Source organism: Eriocheir sinensis, chromosome 50, assembly GCF_024679095.1.
Source record: "Eriocheir sinensis breed Jianghai 21 chromosome 50, ASM2467909v1, whole genome shotgun sequence".
Taxonomy (NCBI): Eukaryota; Metazoa; Arthropoda; class Malacostraca; order Decapoda; family Varunidae; genus Eriocheir; species Eriocheir sinensis.
In genome coordinates, this window is record NC_066558.1 from 2,729,280 (window position 1) to 2,736,779 (window position 7,500).

Consider the following 7,500-nt stretch of genomic DNA (forward strand, 5'->3'; position numbering starts at 1 on the left):
CAACCAAACTCTTCCAACCAAACCTCAAAATCGTGTTCAAATCTCCAAAAAACTCAAGATCTTTCGTAGTTATGAACACCCGTGCACTTCTAGAGGTAGGTTATGAGTTCCTCCACCTCTCTTAGGCGTGGGGGAGGGCGTGGGCGTGGGAAGGGCGTGGGGAGGGCGTGGAGAGGGATGGGTTGCAAGTCAGTGATGCTGGTGGGAGCGCCGACCGACACAACCTCCCCCTGCGAAGTCTAGACACACACTGACTCCGTTCTGCTCTCTGCCTCTTTCACACTGGGTTTTCTTCCTCGTATGTCTCCTCCTCCTCCTCCTCCTCCTCCTCCTCCTCCTCCTCTCATCTTCCTCCTCCTCCTCATCTCTTCGCTGCACTCACGCTGCCCATCCGATCTTTTTTTTTTTCTTTTTTTCTTTGTCTTCTTTTTCTTCTCTTGATTCTTCGTTTTTTTTTTTTTTCGTTTGTTTTGGTGATTTGAGAGAGAGAGAGAGAGAGAGAGAGAGAGAGAGAGAGAGAGAGAGAGTGTGTGTGTGTGTGTGTGTGTGTGTGTGTGTGTGAGTTTGTTCAGTGTTTCAGATCATTTATTTTTTTTTTTTTTTCGATTGCGACTTTTTTTGCCATTTAAATATTTCTTCTTTATATTTTTCGTAAGGACGTAAAATTTCTTAAAGACTCAAGACTTATAAGATTCAAGTTAAGAAAATGAGAGATAAGATTTTGAAGATTATGTATTTTTTTCCTTTCTTCTTTTTCTCAACCTCGTTCAACATCATTTTTTTCTTACATTTAATTATTTTTTGTGTCATTATTTTTGTGGGGCGCCTCGATAAGTGTCAATTACATTAACAAAACTAATTACAGGTGAAGGGACAATATTTATCACCTGTTCTCCTTAATTTGCAGTGAATGTTTATGAAAAAATGTTGTTATTATTATTATTATCATTATTATTTTTAGTAGTAGTAGTAGTAGTAGTAGTAGTAGTAGTTGTAGTAGTAGTTGTAGTATATATGTTATTATTATTATTATTATTATTATTATTATTATTATTATCGCTGCTATGATTCTCTTCCTGTTTCCTTGTTATCTTGTTCTTATCGTTCTTGTTCCTCGTCACATTGTTATCATTATCTATATTACTATTGTCAATTTCCCTCCACAAAGGAAACAATATTCAAAACAGTGTGGCATTTCAACCCCGTCTTCTTTCGAGTGGAACAACGTTTTCTTTGGTCAAGGTTAAGTGGGAAGCTTCTATAAACTGATTCCACGGCCGGGAGTAAACGTTTGGGAGCGGGGAAGGAAGGAACTGTGTTGTATCTTAACTGTATATTCCTTACTTTATTGTATTTTATTTATCTGTTATTACTCTGTTCCTTTTTCAACTTATTTATTTTTATTTATTGTTATTTATGTTTCTGGATCTTTTCAGTTAGCCAAGACCATATTTATTTTTATTTTTTATTTAACTTCTCCTTTATTCCCTTTTGTTCTTGTTTTGATGTTTCTTAAGTGTGTTTCTCTTCTTTTTATGTGCTTATTAAATATGCGTCTTTTTTTATTTCTCTCGAATTTGTGAATCTGTTCTTTTTGTGTTTTTTAAATTTGTGTTTCTGCTCCTTTTTGTTTCTTAAATTTGTGTTTCTTTTTTTGTGTGTTTCTTAAATTTGTGTTTCTGTTATTTTTGTGTTTCTTAAATTTGTGTTTGTTATTTTTTGTGTTTCTTAAATCTGTGTTTCTGTTATTTTTTGTTTCTTAAATTTGTGTTTCTATTATTTTTTTGTGTGTTTCTTAAATTTGTGTTTGTTATTTTTTGTGTTTCTTAAATTTGTGTTTCTATTATTTATTGTGTGTTTTTTTAAATTTGTGTTCCTGTTCTTTTCTGTGTGTTTCTTAAATTTGTGTTCCTGTTTTTTTCTGTCTCTTAAATTTGTTTACTGGATCCTCTAATTTTCCAGTGTTCTGTGTGTTTTAATGATTTGTCTCGCCTTCATCTTTACTCTCTTTTTTTATGTTTTTACCTTATTCATGGATTCCTCTCTCTATCTCCTCTTTGTCTATCTATCTGTGTATCTATTTCTATCTATCACTCTCGAAGGACATTATCAAAACTAAACAACTAACCTCACATCTTTGCATCTTTAATCTCTCTTTTCATTTTTTTCCTTGTTTACAGACGCCTCTCTTTACCTCCTCTCTTCCTATCTATCTGTGTATCTATCTCCATTACTCTCGAAGGACATTATCAAGAGTAAACAACTAACCTCACATCTTAACATCTATAATATCAACATCTATAATCTCTCTTTTAATATTTTTCCTTGTTTACAGACGCCTCTCTTGACCTCCTCTCTTCCTATCTATCTGTGTATCTATCTCCATTACTCTCGAAGGACATTATCAAGAGTAAACAACTAACCTCACATCTTAACATCTATAATATCAACATCTATAATCTCTCTTTTCATTTTTTTCCTTATTTATTCACGCCTCTCTTCACCTCCTCTCTTCCTATCTATCTGTGTATCTATCTCCATTACTCTCGAAGGACTTCATGAAAAGCAAACCCGTCGCCTATTTTTTTTGGCCCTTTATTTCGTTCTCTTGTTGGGACATCTTACAGAAAAGGATCAACTAGTGTGCTAAGGTCTCTCCTGGCTGCGTGGCGGAGGCGAGACCCGGGAAACAGAGACAGAGATTAAGATAGATACTAACCCACAGAGAGAGAGATAGAGAGAGAGAGAGAGAGAGAGAGAGAGAGAGAGAGAGAGAGAGAGAGAGAGAGAGAGAGAGAGAGAGAGAGAGAGAGAGAGAGAGAGAGAGAGAGAGAGAGAGAGAGAGAGAGAGAGAGAGACAGAGACAGAGATACAGAGACAGAGACAGAGAGAGAGAGAGAGAGAGAGAGAGAGAGAGAGAGAGAGAGAGAGAGAGAGAGAGAGAGAGAGAGAGAGAAACAGAGACAAAGGGAGGTTTTAACTGACAGAGAAACAGGAAAAAAACATAAAAATATAAAAACATAGACAGACAAACAGATATACAAGCAAAACAAAGCAGAAAGAGAGAGAGAAAGAGAGATGATTTAACAGGCAGGCAGACAGAGAAAGACACAAACAGAGACAGATTAACAGACAGACAAGGAAACAGGTAAAAAAAACATTGGTAGACAGACAAAAAGATCGATAGCAAAACAGATAGAAATACAGAGAAAGAAAGACAGAAGTTAACAGACATACCCAGAGAAAGACACAGAGAGAGATAGAGAGATTAACAGACAAACAGGAAAACGGTAAAAAAATAAAAACAGGTAGATATACAGACAAGCAGACAGATAGATTACAAAACAAAACAGAGGTACAGAGAAAGAGAGACAGGTTAACAGACAGACAGACAGAGGAAAGTTAGCACAGACGGACAGATACAGACAGGCCCGCCCCAGCACACAGACAGGCCTCTACATACAACATTATCTTTGGTAGGTCACGTTGTACCAGTAACCTACAATGACTATTTCGAAAGGGTACGACTTCTAAAACTCTCTCTCACCTATAAACACACACACACACACACACACACACACACACACACACACACACACACACAGATACACAGACACTCACTTGGGTTGTACATATTATATTTATTTTATTTATTGTTTTTATTTGAGTTCATTATTGACCTTGATAGATTAATACATATGCATATTTTTTATTTATTTATTACGAAGAAAGTTGTATTTGATGTATTTTTTTAATGTATACAGGCTTACACACACACACACACACACACACACACACACACACACACACACACACACACACACACACACACACACACATACACACACACACATACACACACACACACTAGTACCATTTCATTCCTTTATATAATCGATTTAATAAAGGAATTAACATCATCTTCATCATCATCATTATCATTATTAGTAAGATTATTAATAAAAAAAAACACATCTATGAAATAACTTAATATAGTCACCCCTTTTCTTCGTTTTTTTGTTTTTTTGTTTTTTTGTTTTTATAAGCTCGCTCTGTTCCAATATTGTAGAAAAAGTGAGTGAAATATTGCTACTTCTTTTTCTTCTTCCTTTTCTTCTTTGTCTTCTTCTAGTTTTTCTTTGTTTTCTTCCTCATCTTCTTCGTTTTTGTCTTCGTTTTCGTTTTGTGGATTCTGGTTTTGCTTTTTTTTCTTCGTCTTCCTCTTCTTTTTGTCTTCTTCTTCCTTGTCTTTTTCGTCTTCGTTTTCTGATTCCTCCTCTTCTTTTTCACCCTCTTCATCATCTTCATCATCTCCATCTTAATCTTCTTCCTCATTTTCTTATTTATGTTTCTTCTACTTCTTCTTCTTCTTCTAATTCTTCTTCATTTTCTTCTTAATACAAACAAAGAGACAATAAAAGACTACCTAACTCCTTGCACTGCCTTAGCTAAGTAAAGTCGCCGTTCACTTAAGTCGGTCCACAAGCCACGCCCCCTTCTCCATAGCTAAGGAGCTGATTGGTTGGCTGACAGTAGGTGGGCGGAGTCAAGAGTCAAGGGTTGGTATTCTCAGAAGCTTCCACCTCTCACATTAATTATTTCCGAAGGTCAAAAAGTAGATTAATTGGGTTCTAAATAGTGTTTTTTTTAGGTTCATGGTACAGAAGATGTGTCAGACTACCACCAGGGTCATTAAACTACCCTTGGAAATGCCCATAACTCTTTTACAACCTTGTCTAATATGTGTGTTTAAGAATAGGGCCAAATAGAAACTCAATCGGGTTCTAATGAGTGTTTTTTTAGGTTCATGGTACAGAAGAATGGTCAGACTTCCACCAGGGTCATAAAAGTACCTCTGGAAATGCCCACAACTCCTAGGAAATCCTTGTCAAATTTGTGCTTGAGCGAAGAAATGCTTGATATTTACCCAATGTTATTATGGAGCGTCAATAATGAGTGTTTTTTTAGGTTCACGGTATAGAAGAAGGGTCAAACTACCACCAGGGTCATAAAACTACCCCTGGAAGTGCCCACAACTCTAATTAAAGCCTTGTCAAATTTCTTCTTGGGCGCCAAATTGTTTAAAAATATGACCCAGTGTTACTATGGAGAGAGAAAGGGGGCGGGGATAAGAGGGAAGGGGCGGAGCTTAGACGGAGGGGGCGGAGCTTGTGCGCCAACTTAGTGTGGACTGACTATAGTTTTGGAGGCGAAGGAGATGAAGGAACAGAGACCCTAGGATACTTGTGGCCCCATTGTGACCTCCTTCCCGATATTATGTGTACTCTTAACACACACACACACACACACACAGACACACACAGACACAGACATGAAAAGTGCACGGACATAGAATAAAAATGTGCTCACGGTTCTCCTTTCACACACACACACACACACACACACACACACACACACACACACACACACACACACACACGTTTATCGAGCATGAAATTCAAACAAAACTCAAGGAAACTTAATCACAGTTAAACATGCTTCGACTTTTCATTGGGGGGTTGGGGGGGAGGGGTTGTGTGTTGGGTGGGGGGTGTTTTATACAAGCTGTGTCGGGAGGGATTTCGCAAGCACATCACCCCATTAGCACACACACTCGGGGCCTTGGTGACTTATGTGGTGCTGCTGGTAACAAAAATAACTCACAGACAGACAGAGTGAGCGAAACTATAAGAAACTCGTCCCTTTCTCTACCTGTCTCGTCTCTCATAAGAATAATACGAAAAACAAAGAAAACGAAGCCCTTAAAACTAGTCACATATGAAAGAAAACGGAGGTCGTGACACAAAACACAGCAGACTTGTTTTTTCTTAACGTTAACACTTTCTTCTTACGCTATATGACCTTGTAGCATCGGTCTGATATTAGGAGGAACACTTATGCAATCTCGTGCCCAAAGAAAACGTACAGTGTCACTCTGTTCGAAAGGGGAACTAAACCAAACACAGCAGTCTTGATTTGCTTAACCTTATCACTTTTCTATAATAGTGTGACCTTGTAGCATCGGTCTGATATTAGGGGGAACACTTGTGCAATATCGTACCCAAAGAAAACGTATATCGTCACTCTGTTCGAAAGGGAAACTAAACCAAACATAGCAGACATCATTTTCATAACCTTACCACTTTCCTATAATAGTGTGACCTTGTAGCTTTGGTCTGATATTAGGGATAACACTTATGCAATCTCGTACCTAAAGAAAACGTACATCTTCATTCAATTCGAAGGGGTACTAAACTAAACATTGGAGACTTGTTTTCCTTAACCTTACCACTCTGTTATAAAAGTATGACCTTCAAGCATTGGTCTGATATGAGGAGGAACAATTATAGTCTTGTACTCAAAGAAAACGTACATCGTCACTAAATCCGAAAGGGTAAACTCAACAAAAACACAGCAGACTTGACCACCTTAACCTTACCACTTCGTTATAATTGACTGACGTTACAGTATTTGGCTCATATTAGGAGGAACACTTGATTAAACATACTCGTGCTCAAAGAAAACGTATATCGTCACTCAATTTGAAAGGGGAACTAAACCAAAAACAGCAGACTTGATTTTCTTAACCTTAACCACGTCCCAGTGAACACTTACACAGTTCCATAGCTAGGATACACCTTAGAATAGTAACCTAATACCCAAGGCAAGTCTTTGTGACCGGCGCCGTGTACCCGTGAAGCGAACAACCCGCTCACTGGTTCAAAGCGCGAGTGAAACACCGAGCCGAAGCATTGGTCGAGACACGGGCCGGCCGCCAAGTTTCACCCATAGCACAGTGAAACGGGGAGACAGATTACAGGTATCCTAATTATGCCAAGATCTGTTACCCTGGCAAACAGCTTCCACCAGCCTGCCGAGCCATCCGGGAGAGTAGTTCAGTTCTGAGAGAAGCTCAGTAAGAGAAGAAGGTGGGGTTTAAGGGACTATGGGAAGGAAAAGAAGGTTAGGTGTAAGAGATATGTGTCAGCTTGGTAAGAAGAGAAGCTTGGGTGTAAGGGACATGGCTAGGGAAGGAAAAGAAAGTTGGGTTAAAAGAATACGTGTTAGCTGAGAAGGAAGAGGTGAGGTTTAAGCAAAGAAGAGAAAGTGAGGTTTAAGAGACTGGGAAAGAAGAGAAGGTTTAAGAGACATAGGAGAGGAGGAGAAGGTTGGGTGTAAGAGACACTGAAAAAAGAAAAGGTTAGGTTTAATGGACAATGAGAAAGAAGAGAAGGTGAGGTTTAAGAGACAGCTGGGAAAGAAGAGATAGTTAGGTTTAAGGGACAGTGGAAAAAGAAGAGAAGGTGAGGTTTAACAGACACTTGTGAAGAAAAGAAGGTTAGATTTAAGGGACAATGAGAAAAAAGAGAAGGTGAGTTGTAAGAAACATAGCTTGGAAAGAAGAGATGGTTAGGTCTGAGGGACAATGGAAAAGAAGAGAAGGTGAGGTTTAAAGGATAAGTGTTAGCTAGGAAAGGAAGAGAAGGCGGGGTTTGAGGG

At 38.3% G+C, this 7,500-nt stretch overlaps 3 long non-coding RNA genes across 3 annotated transcripts in view; 2 read left to right on the forward strand and 1 right to left on the reverse strand.

Annotated features, from left to right (window-relative positions):
• Positions 1-360, reverse strand: part of LOC126982234 (uncharacterized) — a 1,400-nt gene extending 1,040 nt beyond the window's left edge. Inside the window, exon 1 of the long non-coding RNA XR_007734867.1 lies at positions 24-360. This is a non-coding gene — a long non-coding RNA (uncharacterized LOC126982234). The remainder of the gene's footprint in view (positions 1-23) is intronic.
• LOC126982235 (uncharacterized) overlaps positions 1-7,500 on the forward strand; it is a 29,814-nt gene that overhangs the window by 2,894 nt on the left and 19,420 nt on the right. The gene's annotated exons all lie outside the window — the stretch shown is intronic.
• Positions 7,158-7,500, forward strand: part of LOC126982232 (uncharacterized) — a 374-nt gene continuing 31 nt past the window's right edge. Inside the window, exons 1-2 of the long non-coding RNA XR_007734865.1 lie at positions 7,158-7,274; positions 7,415-7,500. The exon at positions 7,415-7,500 is cut by the window's right edge and continues 31 nt beyond it. This is a non-coding gene — a long non-coding RNA (uncharacterized LOC126982232). The remainder of the gene's footprint in view (positions 7,275-7,414) is intronic.